Genomic DNA, 23,034 nt, shown 5'->3' with positions numbered 1-23,034 from the left:
CATGCTGCTCCACCCTCTTCTCCAAGCTTACCAGGCAGGCCCGTTGCCCTAGTGACTCCAGACTCCACACAGACACAGCCTGTACACATGCTGCTCCACCCTCTTCTCCAAGCTTACCAGGCAGGCCCGTTGCCCTAGCGACTCCAGACTCCACACAGACACAGCGTGTACACATGCTGCTCCACCCTCTTCTCCAAGCTTACCAGGCAGGCCCGTTGCCCTAGCGACTCCAGACTCCACACAGACACAGCCTGTACACATGCTGCTCCACCCTCTTCTCCAAGCTTACCAGGCAGGCCCGTTGCCCTAGCGACTCCACAGACACAGCGTGTACACATGCTGCTCCAGAGCCAGTACTGTTCTTCCTTCAGACAAGCATGTGTCAAAACTTTGTCTCGTTCACATTCGCTTGACATTCGGCAGCTCCACATGGTGGTGCCCAATTCTTTCTGGCACCACCATGTGTACTAAGTTGATAATATTGTAAATCCCGGGATGAGAGAAGGATGGTATAAAGATATGAACATCTGGATACCACCCAACCATAATACACACACACAATCACCTAAACAAACATACCCATCAAATGTAATAGTGACTATTCAAACTTTATTTCAACTGCAGCATATCCGTATCCCTATTTCATATGCCAGTCAAACACCCCATTACCCTGCACTCCTCTAGTAGACACACCAGTGGAGGACGGCTCATTATAATGGCTGAAGCCAATGGAAAGGCATCAGGCCATGTGTTTGATGTAATTCATACCATTCTACTTATTTATCTCCAGTCATTACCATGAGCCCGTCCTCCCCAATTAAGGTGTCACCAACCTGTGACACACACAGCTCACAACAAGGACAGACACCAGAGAGAAACAAGGACAGGCACCAGAGAGAAACAAGGACAGGCACCAGAGAGAAACAAGGACAGACACCAGTCAGAAACAAGGACAGACACCAGAGAGAAACAAGGACAGACACCAGAGAGAAACAAGGACAGACACCAGAGAGAAACAAGGACAGACACCAGAGAGAAACAAGAACAGACACCAGAGAGAAACAAGGACAGGCACCAGAGAGAAACAAGGACAGACACCAGAGAGAAACAAGGACAGACACCAGAGAGAAACCAGGACAGGCACCAGAGAGAAACAAGGACAGACACCAGAGAGAAACAAGGACAGACACCAGAGAGAAACCAGGACAGGCACCAGAGAAAAACAAGGACAGACACCAGAGAGAAACAAGGACAGACACCAGAGAGAAACAAGGATAGACACCATAGAAAAACAAGAATAGACACCATAGAGAAACAAGGATAGACACCATAGAAAAACAAGGACAGGCACCATAGAGAAACAAGGACAGGCACCATAGAGAAACAAGGACAGGCACCAGAGAAAAACAAGGACAGACACCAGAGAGAAACAAGGACAGGCACCAGAGAAAAACAAGGACAGACACCAGAGAGAAACAAGGACAGACACCAGAGAGAAACAAGGACAGACACCAGAGAGAAACAAGGATAGACACCATAGAAAAACAAGAATAGACACCATAGAGAAACAAGGATAGACACCATAGAAAAACAAGGATAGACACCATAGAGAAACAAGGACAGGCACCAGAGACAAACAAGGATAGACACCATAGAAAAACAAGGATAGACACCACAGAGGAACAAGGACAGACACCAGAGAGAAACAAGGACAGACACCATAGAGAAACAAGGACAGACACCATAGAGAAACAAGGACAGACACCATAGAGAAACAAGGACAGACATCATAGAGAAACAAGGACAGACACCATAGAGAAACAAGGACAGACACCATAGAGAAACAAGGACAGACACCATAGAGAAACAAGGACAGACACCATAGAGAAACAAGGACAGACACCATGGAGAAACAAGGACAGACACCATAGAGAAACAAGGACAGACACCATAGAGAAACAAGGACAGACATCATAGAGAAACAAGGACAGACACCATAGAGAAACAAGTTAGATACCTGGTGGTAATATCCTGTAACATCCCTCCGATATGACGTCTGAAAAACAAGAGAAACCGTGTCAAAGATACGCGTCATCATCCATTTCCTCCTCCCGTCTCCCGTCTCTCTTCTGACAGTTTGACTGTAGGCTGAAAACATGCACTGCAAAAATAGGCAATGATCTGCTAGGTTTCCCCAAACAATGGATTTACCTGCCGTCTCACCAAGATGAATCATCTCACTGCACTGACAGATCATTCTGCTTATTTCAACATACAAAAGGCTTGATTTTTGGGGTAATAGAAAACAACTCAATACAATACATTTTTTTGCAGTGTGTCTCCAGTTTTCATCTGGATTTACCTCTACCTGGTGTGTGTGTGTGTGTGTGTGTGTGTGTGTGTGTGTGTGTGTGTGTGTGTGTGTGTGTGTGTGTGTGTGTGTGTGTGTGTGTGTGTGTGTGTGTGTGTGTGTGTGTGTGTGTGTGTGTGTGTGTGTGTGTGTGTGTGTGTGTGTGTGTGTGTGTGTGTGTGTGTCTCTGACCACCTTGACACGGGGGTTAAGGTTGCCCATGGCGTCGGCTTTGAAGTCGCTCTTGTTCTTCCGGCAGAGCACGGCGGTGATGATGATGATGATGAGCGTTACCACGGCGATAGGGGCCAGCACCGCTGCGATGATCCACAGATTGTTTGGAGGATTCTTCACCACAGCTGAAAGGGGAAACACACAGGAACACTTTGTGAGAGAACAGATCAACACACACACGCACACACAACATATTCACTCCTACTGTTGTGCTGTGTATAAGAATTGTCATCATGTAATCATCAATGATAGAACACACAGTAACAGTAGATATGTTTTACTGAGGTAAATGTGTCTGCAGTGAGAAATGTTCCTCACTGATGGTATTGATGAACACATCAATCAACAGCACAGCAGTAGTCCATGCCCTACCTCTACAGACACATCTCATACTGTCCTCACTTCCTCCATCCTCTCCTTTCATTATGCCCTACCTCTACAGACACATCTCATACTGTCCTCACTTCCTCCATCCTCTCCTTTCATTATGCCCTACCTCTACAGACACATCTCATACGGTCCTCACTTCCTCCATCCTCTCCTTTCATTATGCCCTACCTCTACAGACACATCTCATACTGTCCTCACTTCCTCCATCCTCTCCTTTCATTATGCCCTACCTCTACAGACACATCTCATACTGTCCTCACTTCCTCTCCCTTCATTATGCCCTACCTCTACAGACACATCTCATACTGTCCTCACTTCCTCCATCCTCTCCTTTCATTATGCCCTACCTCTACAGACACATCTCATACTGTCCTCACTTCCTCCATCCTCTCCTTTCATTATGCCCTACCTCTACAGACACATCTCATACTGTCCTCACTTCCTCCATCCTCTCCTTTCATTATGCCCTACCTCTACAGACACATCTCATACTGTCCTCACTTCCTCTCCCTTCATTATGCCCTACCTCTACAGACACATCTCATACTGTCCTCACTTCTCTCCCTTCATTATGCCCTACCTCTACAGACACATCTCATACTGTCCTCACTTCCTCTCCCTTCATTATGCCCTACCTCTACAGACACATCTCATACTGTCCTCACTTCCTCTCCCTTCATTATGCCCTACCTCTACAGACACATCTCATACTGTCCTCACTTCCTCTCCTTTCATTATGCCCTACCTCTACAGACACATCTCATACTGTCCTCACTTCCTCCATCCTTCCTTTCATTATGCCCTACCTCTACAGACACATCTCATACTGTCCTCACTTCCTCCATCCTCTCCTTTCATTATGCCCTACCTCTACAGACACATCTCATACTGTCCTCACTTCCTCTCCCTTTCATTATGCCCTACCTCTACAGACACATCTCATACTGTCCTCACTTCCTCCATCCTCTCCTTTCATTATGCCCTACCTCTACAGACACATCTCATACTGTCCTCACTTCCTCCATCCTCTCCTTTCATTATGCCCTACCTCTACAGACACATCTCATACTGTCCTCACTTCCTCCATCCTCTCCTTTCATTATGCCCTACCTCTACAGACACATCTCATACTGTCCTCACTTCCTCCATCCTCTCCTTTCATTATGCCCTACCTCTACAGACACATCTCATACTGTCCTCACTTCCTCCATCCTCTCCTTTCATTATGCCCTACCTCTACAGACACATCTCATACTGTCCTCACTTCCTCCATCCTCTCCTTTCATTATGCCCTACCTCTACAGACACATCTCATACTGTCCTCACTTCCTCCATCCTCTCCTTTCATTATGCCCTACCTCTACAGACACATCTCATACTGTCCTCACTTCCTCCATCCTCTCCTTTCATTATGCCCTACCTCTACAGACACATCTCATACTGTCCTCACTTCCTCCATCCTCTCCCTTCATTATGCCCTACCTCTACAGACACATCTCATACTGTCCTCACTTCCTCCATCCTCTCCTTTCATTATGCCCTACCTCTACAGACACATCTCATACTGTCCTCACTTCCTCCATCCTCTCCTTTCATTATGCCCTACCTCTACAGACACATCTCATACTGTCCTCACTTCCTCCATCCTCTCCTTTCATTATGCCCTACCTCTACAGACACATCTCATACTGTCCTCACTTCCTCCATCCTCTCCTTCATTATGCCCTACCTCTACAGACACATCTCATACTGTCCTCACTTCCTCCCTCTTCATTATGCCCTACCTCTACAGACACATCTCATACTGTCCTCATTATGCCCTACCTCTACAGACACATCTCATACTGTCCTCACTTCCTCTCCTTTCATTATGCCCTACCTCTACAGACACATCTCATACTGTCCTCACTTCCTCCATCCTCTCCTTTCATTGTCCGTATCCTCTACAGACACATCTCATACTGTCCTCACTTCCTCCATCCTCTCCTTTCATTATGCCCTACCTCTACAGACACATCTCATACTGTCCTCACTTCCTCTCCTTCATTATGCCCTACCTCTACAGACACATCTCATACTGTCCTCACTTCCTCCATCCTCTCCTTTCATTATGCCCTACCTCTACAGACACATCTCATACTGTCCTCACTTCCTCCATCCTCTCCTTCATTATGCCCTACCTCTACAGACACATCTCATACTGTCCTCACTTCCTCCATCCTCTCCTTTCATTATGCCCTCCTCTACAGACACATCTCATACTGTCCTCCCTCCATCCTCTCCTTTCATTATGCCCTACCTCTACAGACACATCTCATACTGTCCTCACTTCCTCCATCCTCTCCTTTCATTATGCCCTACCTCTACAGACACATCTCATACTGTCCTCACTTCCTCCATCCTCTCCTTTCATTATGCCCTACCTCTACAGACACATCTCATACTGTCCTCACTTCCTCCATCCTCTCCCTTCATTATGCCCTACCTCTACAGACACATCTCATACTGTCCTCACTTCCTCCATCCTCTCCTTTCATTATGCCCTACCTCTACAGACACATCTCATACTGTCCTCACTTCCTCCATCCTCTCCTTCATTATGCCCTACCTCTACAGACACATCTCATACTGTCCTCACTTCCTCCATCCTCTCCTTTCATTATGCCCTACCTCTACAGACACATCTCATACTGTCCTCACTTCCTCCATCCTCTCCTTTCATTATGCCCTACCTCTACAGACACATCTCATACTGTCCTCACTTCCTCCATCCTCTCCTTTCATTATGCCGTACCTCTACAGACACATCTCATACTGTCCTCACTTCCTCCATCCTCTCCTCTCATTATGCCGTACCTCTACAGACACATCTCATACTGTCCTCACTGCCTCTCCTTTCATTATGCCGTACCTCTACAGACACATCTCATACTGTCCTCACTTCCTCCATCCTCTCCTTTCATTATGCCGTACCTCTACAGACACATCTCATACTGTCCTCACTTCCTCCATCCTCTCCTCTCATTATGCCCTACCTCTACAGACACATCTCATACTGTCCTCACTTCCTCTCCCTTCATTATGCCCTACCTCTACAGACACATCTCATACTGTCCTCACTTCCTCCATCCTCTCCTTTCATTATGCCCTACCTCTACAGACACATCTCATACTGTCCTCACTTCCTCCATCCTCTCCTTTCATTATGCCCTACCTCTACAGACACATCTCATACTGTCCTCACTTCCTCCATCCTCTCCTTCATTATGCCCTACCTCTACAGACACATCTCATACTGTCCTCACTTCCTCCATCCTCTCCTTTCATTATGCCCTACCTCTACAGACACATCTCATACTGTCCTCACTTCCTCCATCCTCTCCTTCATTATGCCCTACCTCTACAGACACATCTCATACTGTCCTCACTTCCTCCATCCTCTCCCTTCATTATGCCCTACCTCTACTACAGACACATCTCATACTGTCCTCACTTCCTCCATCCTCTCCTTTCATTATGCCCTACCTCTACAGACACATCTCATACTGTCCTCACTTCCTCCATCCTCTCCCTTCATTATGCCCTACCTCTACAGACACATCTCATACTGTCCTCACTTCCTCCATCCTCTCCTTTCATTATGCCCTACCTCTACAGACACATCTCATACTGTCCTCACTTCCTCCATCCTCTCCCTTCATTATGCCCTACCTCTACAGACACATCTCATACTGTCCTCACTTCCTCCATCCTCTCCCTTCATTATGCCCTACCTCTACAGACACATCTCATACTGTCCTCACTTCCTCCATCCTCTCCCTTCATTATGCCCTACCTCTACAGACACATCTCATACTGTCCTCACTTCCTCCATCCTCTCCCTTCATTATGCCCTACCTCTACAGACACATCTCATACTGTCCTCACTGCCTCTCCTTTCATTATGCCGTACCTCTACAGACACATCTCATACTGTCCTCACTTCCTCCATCCTCTCCTTTCATTATGCCGTACCTCTACAGACACATCTCATACTGTCCTCACTTCCTCCATCCTCTCCTTTCATTATGCCCTACCTCTACAGACACATCTCATACTGTCCTCACTTCCTCCATCCTCTCCTCATTATGCCGTACCTCTACAGACACATCTCATACTGTCCTCACTTCCTCCATCCTCTCCTTTCATTATGCCCTACCTCTACAGACACATCTCATACTGTCCTCACTTCCTCCATCCTCTCCTTTCATTATGCCCTACCTCTACAGACACATCTCATACTGTCCTCACTTCCTCCATCCTCTCCTTTCATTATGCCCTACCTCTACAGACACATCTCATACTGTCCTCACTTCCTCCATCCTCTCCTTTCATTATGCCCTACCTCTACAGACACATCTCATACTGTCCTCACTTCCTCCATCCTCTCCTTTCATTATGCCCTACCTCTACAGACACATCTCATACTGTCCTCACTTCCTCCATCCTCTCCTTTCATTATGCCCTACCTCTACAGACACATCTCATACTGTCCTCACTTCCTCCATCCTCTCCTTCATTATGCCCTACCTCTACAGACACATCTCATACTGTCCTCACTTCCTCCATCCTCTCCCTTCATTATGCCCTACCTCTACAGACACATCTCATACTGTCCTCACTTCCTCCATCCTCTCCTTTCATTATGCCGTACCTCTACAGACACATCTCATACTGTCCTCACTTCCTCCATCCTCTCCCTTCATTATGCCCTACCTCTACAGACACATCTCATACTGTCCTCACTTCCTCCATCCTCTCCCTTCATTATGCCCTACCTCTACAGACACATCTCATACTGTCCTCACTTCCTCCATCCTCTCCTTCATTATGCCCTACCTCTACAGACACATCTCATACTGTCCTCACTTCCTCTCCCTTCATTATGCCGTACCTCTACAGACACATCTCATACTGTCCTCACTTCCTCCATCCTCTCCTTTCATTATGCCGTACCTCTACAGACACATCTCATACTGTCCTCACTTCCTCCATCCTCTCCTTTCATTATGCCCTACCTCTACAGACACATCTCATACTGTCCTCACTTCCTCCATCCTCTCCTTCATTATGCCCTACCTCTACAGACACATCTCATACTGTCCTCACTTCCTCCATCCTCTCCTTTCATTATGCCCTACCTCTACAGACACATCTCATACTGTCCTCACTTCCTCCATCCTCTCCTTTCATTATGCCCTACCTCTACAGACACATCTCATACTGTCCTCACTTCCTCCATCCTCTCCTTTCATTATGCCCTACCTCTACAGACACATCTCATACTGTCCTCACTTCCTCCATCCTCTCCTTTCATTATGCCCTACCTCTACAGACACATCTCATACTGTCCTCACTTCCTCCATCCTCTCCTTTCATTATGCCCTACCTCTACAGACACATCTCATACTGTCCTCACTTCCTCCATCCTCTCCTTTCATTATGCCCTACCTCTACAGACACATCTCATACTGTCCTCACTTCCTCCATCCTCTCCTTTCATTATGCCCTACCTCTACAGACACATCTCATACTGTCCTCACTTCCTCTCCCTTCATTATGCCCTACTCTACAGACACATCTCATACTGTCCTCACTTCCTCCATCCTCTCCTCATTATGCCCTACCTCTACAGACACATCTCATACTGTCCTCACTTCCTCCATCCTCTCCTTTCATTATGCCCTACCTCTACAGACACATCTCATACTGTCCTCACTTCCTCCATCCTCTCCTTTCATTATGCCCTACCTCTACAGACACATCTCATACTGTCCTCACTTCCTCCATCCTCTCCTTTCATTATGCCGTACCTCTACAGACACATCTCATACTGTCCTCACTTCCTCCATCCTCTCCTTTCATTATGCCCTACCTCTACAGACACATCTCATACTGTCCTCACTTCCTCTCCCTTCATTATGCCCTACCTCTACAGACACATCTCATACTGTCCTCACTTCCTCCATCCTCTCCTTTCATTATGCCGTACCTCTACAGACACATCTCATACTGTCCTCACTTCCTCCATCCTCTCCCTTCATTATGCCCTACCTCTACAGACACATCTCATACTGTCCTCACTTCCTCCATCCTCTCCCTTCATTATGCCGTACCTCTACAGACACATCTCATACTGTCCTCACTTCCTCCATCCTCTCCCTTCATTATGCCCTACCTCTACAGACACATCTCATACTGTCCTCACTTCCTCTCCCTTCATTATGTTGTACCTCTACAGACACATCTCATACTGTCCTCACTTCCTCCATCCTCTCCTTTCATTATGCCGTACCTCTACAGACACATCTCATACTGTCCTCACTTCCTCCATCCTCTCCCTTCATTATGCCCTACCTCTACAGACACATCTCATACTGTCCTCTCTTCCTCCATCCTCTCCTTTCATTATGCCCTACCTCTACAGACACATCTCATACTGTCCTCACTTCCTCTCCTTTCATTATGCCCTACCTCTACAGACACATCTCATACTGTCCTCTCTTCCTCCCTTCCTCTCCCTTCATTATGCCCTACCTCTACAGACACATCTCATACTGTCCTCACTTCCTCCATCCTCTCCCTTCATTATGCCCTACCTCTACAGACACATCTCATACTGTCCTCACTTCCTCCATCCTCTCCCTTCATTATGCCCTACCTCTACAGACACATCTCATACTGTCCTCTCTTCCTCCATCCTCTCCTTTCATTATGCCCTACCTCTACAGACACATCTCATACTGTCCTCACTTCCTCCATCCTCTCCCTTCATTATGCCCTACCTCTACAGACACATCTCATACTGTCCTCACTTCCTCCATCCTCTCCCTTCATTATGCCCTACCTCTACAGACACATCTCATACTGTCCTCACTTCCTCTCCCTTCATTATGTAGTACCTCTACAGACACATCTCATACTGTCCTCACTTCCTCCATCCTCTCCTTTCATTATGCCGTACCTCTACAGACACATCTCATACTGTCCTCACTTCCTCCATCCTCTCCCTTCATTATGCCCTACCTCTACAGACACATCTCATACTGTCCTCTCTTCCTCCATCCTCTCCTTTCATTATGCCCTACCTCTACAGACACATCTCATACTGTCCTCACTTCCTCTCCTTTCATTATGCCCTCCTCTACAGACACATCTCATACTGTCCTCACTTCCTCTCCCTTCATTATGCCCTACCTCTACAGACACATCTCATACTGTCCTCACTTCCTCCATCCTCTCCCTTCATTATGCCCTACCTCTACAGACACATCTCATACTGTCCTCACTTCCTCCATCCTCTCCTTCATTATGCCCTACCTCTACAGACACATCTCATACTGTCCTCACTTCCTCCATCCTCTCCTCTCATTATGCCCTACCTCTACAGACACATCTCATACTGTCCTCACTTCCTCCATCCTTTCATTATTATGCCGTACCTCTACAGACACATCTCATACTGTCCTCACTTCCTCCATCCTCTCCTTTCATTATGCCCTACCTCTACAGACACATCTCATACTGTCCTCACTTCCTCCATCCTCTCCTTTCATTATGCCCTACCTCTACAGACACATCTCATACTGTCCTCACTTCCTCCATCCTCTCCTTCATTATGCCCTACCTCTACAGACACATCTCATACTGTCCTCACTTCCTCCATCCTCTCCTTTCATTATGCCCTACCTCTACAGACACATCTCATACTGTCCTCACTTCCTCCATCCTCTCCTTTCATTATGCCCTACCTCTACAGACACATCTCATACTGTCCTCACTTCCTCCATCCTCTCCTTTCATTATGCCCTACCTCTACAGACACATCTCATACTGTCCTCACTTCCTCCATCCTCTCCTTTCATTATGCCCTACCTCTACAGACACATCTCATACTGTCCTCACTTCCTCCATCCTCTCCTTTCATTATGCCCTACCTCTACAGACACATCTCATACTGTCCTCACTTCCTCCATCCTCTCCTTTCATTATGCCCTACCTCTACAGACACATCTCATACTGTCCTCACTTCCTCCATCCTCTCCTTTCATTATGCCCTACCTCTACAGACACATCTCATACTGTCCTCACTTCCTCTCCCTTCATTATGCCCTACCTCTACAGACACATCTCATACTGTCCTCACTTCCTCCATCCTCTCCTTTCATTATGCCCTACCTCTACAGACACATCTCATACTGTCCTCACTTCCTCCATCCTCTCCCTTCATTATGCCCTACCTCTACAGACACATCTCATACTGTCCTCACTTCCTCCATCCTCTCCTTTCATTATGTCCTACCTCTACAGACACATCTCATACTGTCCTCACTTCCTCCATCCTCTCCTTTCATTATGCCCTACCTCTACAGACACATCTCATACTGTCCTCACTTCCCATCCTCTCCTTCATTATGCCCTACCTCTACAGACACATCTCATACTGTCCTCACTTCCTCCATCCTCTCCTTCATTATGCCGTACCTCTACAGACACATCTCATACTGTCCTCACTTCCTCCATCCTCTCCCTTCATTATGCCCTACCTCTACAGACACATCTCATACTGTCCTCACTTCCTCCATCCTCTCCCTTCATTATGCCGTACCTCTACAGACACATCTCATACTGTCCTCACTTCCTCCATCCTCTCCCTTCATTATGCCCTACCTCTACAGACACATCTCATACTGTCCTCACTTCCTCCCCTTCATTATGTTGTACCTCTACAGACACATCTCATACTGTCCTCACTTCCTCCATCCTCTCCTTTCATTATGCCCTACCTCTACAGACACATCTCATACTGTCCTCACTTCCTCCATCCTCTCCCTTCATTATGCCCTACCTCTACAGACACATCTCATACTGTCCTCTCTTCCTCCATCCTCTCCTTTCATTATGCCCTACCTCTACAGACACATCTCATACTGTCCTCACTTCCTCTCCTTTCATTATGCCCTACCTCTACAGACACATCTCATACTGTCCTCACTTCCTCTCCCTTCATTATGCCCTACCTCTACAGACACATCTCATACTGTCCTCACTTCCTCCATCCTCTCCCTTCATTATGCCCTACCTCTACAGACACATCTCATACTGTCCTCACTTCCTCCATCCTCTCCCTTCATTATGCCCTACCTCTACAGACACATCTCATACTGTCCTCACTTCCTCCATCCTCTCCTTTCATTATGCCCTACCTCTACAGACACATCTCATACTGTCCTCACTTCCTCCATCCTCTCCCTTCATTATGCCCTACCTCTACAGACACATCTCATACTGTCCTCACTTCCTCCATCCTCTCCCTTCATTATGCCCTACCTCTACAGACACATCTCATACTGTCCTCACTTCCTCTCCCTTCATTATGTTGTACCTCTACAGACACATCTCATACTGTCCTCACTTCCTCCATCCTCTCCTTTCATTATGCCGTACCTCTACAGACACATCTCATACTGTCCTCACTTCCTCCATCCTCTCCCTTCATTATGCCCTACCTCTACAGACACATCTCATACTGTCCTCTCTTCCTCCATCCTCTCCTTTCATTATGCCCTACCTCTACAGACACATCTCATACTGTCCTCACTTCCTCTCCTTTCATTATGCCTCTCTACAGACACATCTCATTGTCCTCATGCCTCTCCCTTCATTATGCCTCTCTACAGACACATCTCATACTGTCCTCACTTCCTCCATCCTCTCCTTCATTATGCCCTACCTCTACAGACACATCTCATACTGTCCTCACTTCCTCCATCCTCTCCTTTCATTATGCCCTACCTCTACAGACACATCTCATACTGTCCTCACTTCCTCCATCCTCTCCCTTCATTATGCCCTACCTCTACAGACACATCTCATACTGTCCTCACTTCCTCCATCCTCTCCCTTCATTATGCCCTACCTCTACAGACACATCTCATACTGTCCTCTCTTCCTCCATCCTCTCCTTTCATTATGCCCTACCTCTACAGACACATCTCATACTGTCCTCACTTCCTCCATCCTCTCCCTTCATTATGCCCTACCTCTACAGACACATCTCATACTGTCCTCACTTCCTCCATCCTCTCCCTTCATTATGCCCTACCTCTACAGACACATCTCATACTGTCCTCACTTCCTCTCCTTTCATTATGCCCTACCTCTACAGACACATCTCATACTGTCCTCACTTCCTCCATCCTCTCCCTTCATTATGCCCTACCTCTACAGACACATCTCATACTGTCCTCACTTCCTCCATCCTCTCCCTTCATTATGCCCTACCTCTACAGACACATCTCATACTGTCCTCACTTCCTCTCCCTTCATTATGTTGTACCTCTACAGACACATCTCATACTGTCCTCACTTCCTCCATCCTCTCCTTTCATTATGCCGTACCTCTACAGACACATCTCATACTGTCCTCACTTCCTCCATCCTCTCCCTTCATTATGCCCTACCTCTACAGACACATCTCATACTGTCCTCACTTCCTCCATCCTCTCCTTTCATTATGCCCTACCTCTACAGACACATCTCATACTCCTCATTCCTCTCCTTTCATTATGCCCTACCTCCAGACACATCTCATCCTCTCCTCTTTCATTATGCCCTACCTCTACAGACACATCTCATACTGTCCTCACTTCCTCCATCCTCTCCCTTCATTATGCCCTACCTCTACAGACACATCTCATACTGTCCTCACTTCCTCCATCCTCTCCCTTCATTATGCCCTACCTCTACAGACACATCTCATACTGTCCTCTCTTCCTCCATCCTCTCCTTTCATTATGCCCTACCTCTACAGACACATCTCATACTGTCCTCACTTCCTCCATCCTCTCCCTTCATTATGCCCTACCTCTACAGACACATCTCATACTGTCCTCACTTCCTCCATCCTCTCCCTTCATTATGCCCTACCTCTACAGACACATCTCATACTGTCCTCACTTCCTCTCCCTTCATTATGTAGTACCTCTACAGACACATCTCATACTGTCCTCACTTCCTCCATCCTCTCCTTTCATTATGCCGTACCTCTACAGACACATCTCATACTGTCCTCACTTCCTCCATCCTCTCCCTTCATTATGCCCTACCTCTACAGACACATCTCATACTGTCCTCACTTCCTCCATCCTCTCCTTTCATTATGCCCTACCTCTACAGACACATCTCATACTGTCCTCACTTCCTCTCCTTTCATTATGCCCTACCTCTACCACATCTCATACTGTCCTCATCCTCTCCTTCATTATGCCCTACCTCTACAGACACATCTCATACTGTCCTCACTTCCTCCATCCTCTCCTTCATTATGCCCTACCTCTACAGACACATCTCATACTGTCCTCACTTCCTCCATCCTCTCCTTTCATTATGCCCTACCTCTACAGACACATCTCATACTGTCCTCACTTCCTCCATCCTCTCCCTTCATTATGCCCTACCTCTACAGACACATCTCATACTGTCCTCACTTCCTCCATCCTCTCCCTTCATTATGCCCTACCTCTACAGACACATCTCATACTGTCCTCTCTTCCTCCATCCTCTCCTTTCATTATGCCCTACCTCTACAGACACATCTCATACTGTCCTCACTTCCTCCATCCTCTCCCTTCATTATGCCCTACCTCTACAGACACATCTCATACTGTCCTCACTTCCTCCATCCTCTCCCTTCATTATGCCCTACCTTATCTCATACTGTCCTCACTTCCTCTCCTTTCATTATGCCCTACCTCTACAGACACATCTCATACTGTCCTCACTTCCTCCATCCTCTCCCTTCATTATGCCCTACCTCTACAGACACATCTCATACTGTCCTCACTTCCTCCATCCTCTCCCTTCATTATGCCCTACCTCTACAGACACATCTCATACTGTCCTCACTTCCTCCATCCTCTCCCTTCATTATGCCCTACCTCTACAGACACATCTCATACTGTCCTCACTTCCTCTCCTTTCATTATGCCCTACCTCTACAGACACATCTCATACTGTCCTCACTTCCTCCATCCTCTCCCTTCATTATGCCCTACCTCTACAGACACATCTCATACTGTCCTCCTTCCTCCATCCTCTCCCTTCATTATGCCCTACCTCTACAGACACATCTCATACTGTCCTCTCCTCTTTTTCATTATGTTGTACCTCTACAGACACATCTCATACTGTCCTCACTTCCTCCATCCTCTCCCTTCATTATGTTGTACCTCTACAGACACATCTCATACTGTCCTCACTTCCTCCATCCTCTCCTTTCATTATGTTGTACCTCTACAGACACATCTCATACTGTCCTCACTTCCTCCATCCTCTCCCTTCATTATGCCGTACCTCTACAGACACATCTCATACTGTCCTCACTTCCTCCATCCTCTCCCTTCATTATGCCCTACCTCTACAGACACATCTCATACTGTCCTCACTTCCTCCATCCTCTCCCTTCATTATGTTGTACCTCTACAGACACATCTCATACTGTCCTCACTTCCTCCATCCTCTCCCTTCATTATGCCCTACCTCTACAGACACATCTCATACTGTCCTCACTTCCTCTCCTTTCATTATGCCCTACCTCTACAGACACATCTCATACTGTCCTCACTTCCTCTCCTTTCATTATGCCCTACCTCTACAGACACATCTCATACTGTCCTCTCTTCCTCCATCCTCTCCCTTCATTATGCCCTACCTCTACAGACACATCTCATACTGTCCTCACTTCCTCTCCCCTTCATTATGCCGTACCTCTACAGACACATCTCATACTGTCCTCCTTCCTCCATCCTCTCCCTTCATTATGCCCTACCTCTACAGACACATCTCATACTGTCCTCACTTCCTCCATCCTCTCCTTTCATTATGCCCTACCTCTACAGACACATCTCATACTGTCCTCACTTCCTCCATCCTCTCCCTTCATTATGTTGTACCTCTACAGACACATCTCATACTGTCCTCACTTCCTCCATCCTCTCCCTTCATTATGTTGTACCTCTACAGACACATCTCATACTGTCCTCACTTCCTCCATCCTCTCCCTTCATTATGTTGTACCTCTACAGACACATCTCATACTGTCCTCACTTCCTCCATCCTCTCCTCTCATTATGCCCTACCTCTACAGACACATCTCATACTGTCCTCACTTCCTCCATCCTCTCCTTTCATTATGCCCTACCTCTACAGACACATCTCATACTGTCCTCACTTCCTCCTTCCTCTCCTTTCATTATGCCCTACCTCTACAGACACATCTCATACTGTCTTCACTTCCTCCATCCTCTCCTTTCATTATGCCCTACCTCTACAGACACATCTCATACTGTCCTCACTTCCTCCATCCTCTCCTCTCATTATGCCCTACCTCTACAGACACATCTCATACTGTCCTCACTTCCTCCATCCTCTCCTTTCATTATGCCCTACCTCTACAGACACATCTCATACTGTCCTCACTTCCTCCATCCTCTCCTCTCATTATGCCCTACCTCTACAGACACATCTCATACTGTCCTCACTTCCTCCATCCTCTCCCTTCATTATGCCCTACCTCTACAGACACATCTCATACTGTCCTCACTTCCTCCATCCTCTCCTCTCATTATGCCCTACCTCTACAGACACATCTCATACTGTCCTCACTTCCTCCATCCTCTCCCTTCATTATGTTGTACCTCTACAGACACATCTCATACTGTCCTCACTTCCTCTCCCTTCATTATGCCTCAGACACATCTCATACTGTCCTCACTTCCTCCATCCTCTCCTTCATTATGCCGTACCTCTACAGACACATCTCATACTGTCCTCACTTCCTCCATCCTCTCCTTTCATTATGCCCTACCTCTACAGACACATCTCATACTGTCCTCACTTCCTCCATCCTCTCCCTTCATTATGCCCTACCTCTACAGACACATCTCATACTGTCCTCACTTCCTCTCCTTTCATTATGCCCTACCTCTACAGACACATCTCATACTGTCCTCTCTTCCCATCCATTATGCCCTACCTCTACAGACACATCTCATACTGTCCTGTTGTACCTCTACAGACACATCTCATACTGTCCTCACTTCCTCCATCCTCTCCTTTCATTATGTTGTACCTCTACAGACACATCTCATACTGTCCTCTCTTCCTCCATCCTCTCCCTTCATTATGCCCTACCTCTACAGACACATCTCATACTGTCCTCACTTCCTCTCTTTTCATTATGTTGTACCTCTACAGACACATCTCATACTGTCCTCACTTCCTCCATCCTCTCCTTTCATTATGTTGTACCTCTACAGACACATCTCATACTGTCCTCACTTCCTCCATCCTCTCCCTTCATTATGCCCTACCTCTACAGACACATCTCATACTGTCCTCACTTCCTCTCCCTTCATTATGCCCTACCTCTACAGACACATCTCATACTGTCCTCACTTCCTCCATCCTCTCCCTTCATTATGTTGTACCTCTACAGACACATCTCATACTGTCCTCACTTCCTCCATCCTCTCCTTCATTATGCCCTACCTCTACAGACACATCTCATACTGTCCTCACTTCCTCCCTTTCATCCTACTCTACCACATCTCATTGTCCTCATTCCTCTCCTTTCATTATGCCCTACCTCTACAGACACATCTCATACTGTCCTCTCTTCCTCCATCCTCTCCCTTCATTATGCCCTACCTCTACAGACACATCTCATACTGTCCTCACTTCCTCTCCCTTCATTATGCCGTACCTCTACAGACACATCTCATACTGTCCTCACTTCCTCCATCCTCTCCCTTCATTATGCCGTACCTCTACAGACACATCTCATACTGTCCTCACTTCCTCCATCCTCTCCTCTCATTATGCCCTACCTCTACAGACACATCTCATACTGTCCTCACTTCCTCCATCCTCTCCTTTCATTATGCCCTACCTCTACAGACACATCTCATACTGTCCTCACTTCCTCCATCCTCTCCCTTCATTATGTTGTACCTCTACAGACACATCTCATACTGTCCTCACTTCCTCCATCCTCTCCCTTCATTATGTTGTACCTCTACAGACACATCTCATACTGTCCTCACTTCCTCCATCCTCTCCCTTCATTATGTTGTACCTCTACAGACACATCTCATACTGTCCTCACTTCCTCCATCCACTCCTCTCATTATGCCCTACCTCTACAGACACATCTCATACTGTCCTCACTTCCTCCATCCTCTCCTTTCATTATGCCCTACCTCTACAGACACATCTCATACTGTCCTCACTTCCTCCTTCCTCTCCTTTCATTATGCCCTACCTCTACAGACACATCTCATACTGTCTTCACTTCCTCCATCCTCTCCTTTCATTATGCCCTACCTCTACAGACACATCTCATACTGTCCTCACTTCCTCCATCCTCTCCTCTCATTATGCCCTACCTCTACAGACACATCTCATACTGTCCTCACTTCCTCCATCCTCTCCTTTCATTATGCCCTACCTCTACAGACACATCTCATACTGTCCTCACTTCCTCCATCCTCTCCTCTCATTATGCCCTACCTCTACAGACACATCTCATACTGTCCTCACTTCCTCCATCCTCTCCTTCATTATGCCCTACCTCTACAGACACATCTCATACTGTCCTCACTTCCTCCATCCTCTCCTCTCATTATGCCCTACCTCTACAGACACATCTCATACTGTCCTCACTTCCTCCATCCTCTCCCTTCATTATGTTGTACCTCTACAGACACATCTCATACTGTCCTCACTTCCTCTCCCTTCATTATGCCGTACCTCTACAGACACATCTCATAGACTGTCCTCACTTCCTCCATCCTCTCCCTTCATTATGCCGTACCTCTACAGACACATCTCATACTGTCCTCACTTCCTCCATCCTCTCCCTTCATTATGCCCTACCTCTACAGACACATCTCATACTGTCCTCACTTCCTCCATCCTCTCCCTTCATTATGCCCTACCTCTACAGACACATCTCATACTGTCCTCACTTCCTCTCCTTTCATTATGCCCTACCTCTACAGACACATCTCATTATTATGCCCTACCTCTACAGACACATCTCATACTGTCCTCTCTTCCTCCATCCTCTCCCTTCATTATGCCCTACCTCTACAGACACATCTCATACTGTCCTCACTTCCTCTCTTTTTCATTATGTTGTACCTCTACAGACACATCTCATACTGTCCTCACTTCCTCCATCCTCTCCTTTCATTATGTTGTACCTCTACAGACACATCTCATACTGTCCTCTCTTCCTCCATCCTCTCCCTTCATTATGCCCTACCTCTACAGACACATCTCATACTGTCCTCACTTCCTCTCTTTTCATTATGTTGTACCTCTACAGACACATCTCATACTGTCCTCACTTCCTCCATCCTCTCCTTTCATTATGTTGTACCTCTACAGACACATCTCATACTGTCCTCACTTCCTCCATCCTCTCCCTTCATTATGCCCTACCTCTACAGACACATCTCATACTGTCCTCACTTCCTCCATCCTCTCCTTTCATTATGTTGTACCTCTACAGACACATCTCATACTGTCCTCTCTTCCTCCATCCTCTCCCTTCATTATAGCGTATCTCTACAGACACATCTCATACTGTCCTCTCTTCCTCCATCCTCTCCCTTCATTATAGCGTATCTCTACAGACACATCTCATACTGTCCTCTCTTCCTCCATCCTCTCCCTTCATTATAGCATAACTCTACAGACACATCTCATACTGTCCTCACTTCCTCCATCCTCTCCCTTCATTATATTGTACCTCTACAGACACATCTCATACTGTTCTCACTTCCTTTAGCAGTCACAACAATCTGAGAGAAATACAATAATGAGATGCTAAAAATACTGTCAAGAAGAAACTCTCCCAATGTGAGTAATAATGAGAGTGTTTTGCCTGAGGCTTTTCATTGTTCTGTTTTGAAACCTACTCTTAAACACAGAGATAGTATGTCCTGTACTGTACAGCCACTCTGACACAGAGATAGTATGTCCTGTACTGTACAGCCACTCTGACACAGAGATAGTATGTCCTGTACTGTACAGCCACTCTGACACAGAGATAGTATGTCCTGTACTGTACACCCACTCTGACAGAGATAGTATGTCCTGTACTGTACAGCCACTCTGACACAGAGATAGTATGTCCTGTACTGTACAGCCACTCTGACACAGAGATAGTATGTCCTGTACACCCACTCTGACACAGAGATAGTATGTCCTGTACTGTACAGCCACTCTGACACAGAGATAATATGTCCTGTACAGCCACTCTGACACAGAGATAGTATGTCCTGTACTGTACAGCCACTCTGACACAGAGATAGTATGTCCTGTACTGTACAGCCACTCTGACACAGAGATAGTATGTCCTGTACTGTACAGCCACTCTGACACAGAGATAGTATGTCCTGTACTGTACAGCCACTCTGACACAGAGATAGTATGTACTGTACAGCCACTCTGACACAGAGATAGTATGTCCTGTACTGTACAGCCACTCTGACACAGAGATAGTATGTCCTGTACAGCCACTCTGACACAGAGATAGTATGTCCTGTACTGTACAGCCACTCTGACACAGAGATAGTATGTCCTGTACTGTACACCCACTCTGACACAGAGATAGTATGTCCTGTACAGCCACTCTGACACAGAGATAGTATGTCCTGTACTGTACAGCCACTCTGACACAGAGATAGTATGTACTGTACAGCCACTCTGACACAGAGATAGTATGTCCTGTACTGTACAGCCACTCTGACACAGAGATAGTATGTCCTGTACAGCCACTCTGACACAGAGATAGTATGTCCTGTACTGTACAGCCACTCTGACACAGAGATAGTATGTCCTGTACTGTACAGCCACTCAGACACAGAGATAGTATGTCCTGTACTGTACACCCACTCTGACACAGATATAGTATGTCCTGTACTGTACAGCCACTCTGACACAGAGATAGTATGTCCTGTACACCCACTCTGACACGGAGATAGTATGTCCTGTACTGTACAGCTACTCTGACACAGAGATAGTATGTCCTGTACACCCACTCTGACACAGAGATAGTATGTCCTGTACACCCACTCTGACACAGAGATAGTATGTCCTGTACTGTACACTAACTCTGACACAGAGATAGTATGTCCTGTACACCCACTCTGACACAGAGATAGTATGTCCTGTACTGTACAGCCACTCTGACACAGAGATAGTATGTCCTGTACACCCACTCTGACACAGAGATAGTATGTCCTGTACTGTACAGCCACTCTGACACAGAGATAGTATGTCCTGTACTGTACACCCACTCTGACACAGAGATAGTATGTCCTGTACACCCACTCTGACACAGAGATAGTATGTCCTGTACTGTACACCCACTCTGACACAGAGATAGTATGTCCTGTACTGTACAGCCACTCTGACACAGAGATAGTATGTCCTGTACTGTACAGCCACTCAGACACAGAGATAGTATGTCCTGTACTGTACACCCACTCTGACACAGAGATAGTATGTCCTGTACTGTACAGCCACTCTGACACAGAGATAGTATGTCCTGTACACCCACTCTGACACGGAGATAGTATGTCCTGTACTGTACAGCTACTCTGACACAGAGATAGTATGTCCTGTACACCCACTCTGACACAGAGATAGTATGTCCTGTACACCCACTCTGACACAGAGATAGTATGTCCTGTACTGTACACTAACTCTGACACAGAGATAGTATGTCCTGTACACCCACTCTGACACAGAGATAGTATGTCCTGTACTGTACACCCACTCTGACACAGAGATAGTATGTCCTGTACAGCCACTCTGACACAGAGATAGTATGTACTGTACACCCACTCTGACACAGAGATAATATGTCCTGTACTGTACAGCTACTCTGACACAGAGATAGTATGTCCTGTACTGTACACCCACTCTGACACAGAGATAGTATGTCCTGTACTGTACACCCACTCTGACACAGAGATAGTATGTCCTGTACTGTACACCCACTCTGACCCAGAGATAGTATGTCCTGTACACCCACTCTGACACAGAGATAATATGTCCTGTACTGTACAGCCACTCTGACACAGAGATAGTATGTCCTGTACAGCCACTCTGACACAGAGATAATATGTCCTGTACTGTACAGCCACTCTGACACAGAGATAGTATGTCCTGTACAGCCACTCTGACACAGAGATAATATGTCCTGTACTGTACAGCCACTCTGACACAGAGATAGTATGTCCTGTACAGCCACTCTGACACAGAGACATACAGCTCTGAGAGATCTTACCCACTCTGACACAGATACATACAGCTCTGACAGATCTTACCCACTCTGACAGACCTTACCCACTCTGAGAGATCTTACCCACTCTGAGAGATCTTACCCACTCTGACAGACCTCACCCACTCTGAGAGATCTTACCCACCCTGACAGACCTCACCCACTCTGACACAGAGACATACAGTTCTGAGAGATCTTACCCACTCTGACAGACCTCACCCACTCTGAGAGATCTTACCCACTCTGACAGACCTCACCCACTCTGAGAGATCTTACCCACTCTGACAGACCTTACCCACTCTGAGAGATCTTACCCACTCTGACAGACCTCACCCACTCTGACACAGAGACATACAGTTCTGAGAGATCTTACCCACTCTGACAGACCTCACCCACTCTGACACAGAGACATACAGCTCTGACAGACCTTACCCACTCTGACACAGAGACATACACCTCTGACAGACCTTACCCACTCTGACAGACCTTACCCACTCTGACACAGAGACATACACCTCTGACAGACCTCACCCACTCTGACACAGAGACATACAGCTCTGACAGACCTTACCCACTCTGACACAGAGACATACAGCTCTGACAGACCTTACCCACTCTGACACAGAGACATGCAGCTCTGACAGATCTAAGCCTGTTAGTACAC

At 46.8% G+C, this 23,034-nt stretch overlaps 1 pseudogene; it reads right to left on the bottom strand.

Moving 5' to 3' along the window:
* The window catches only part of LOC124019619, a 153,137-nt pseudogene that overhangs the window by 90,123 nt on the left and 39,980 nt on the right, over positions 1-23,034 (bottom strand).

This window comes from Oncorhynchus gorbuscha, unplaced genomic scaffold (assembly GCF_021184085.1).
Source record: "Oncorhynchus gorbuscha isolate QuinsamMale2020 ecotype Even-year unplaced genomic scaffold, OgorEven_v1.0 Un_scaffold_643, whole genome shotgun sequence".
In the NCBI taxonomy this organism is placed as follows: Eukaryota; Metazoa; Chordata; class Actinopteri; order Salmoniformes; family Salmonidae; genus Oncorhynchus; species Oncorhynchus gorbuscha.
Note: the sequence above shows the minus strand (reverse complement) of the source record. Positions and strands in the feature narration are given on the sequence as shown.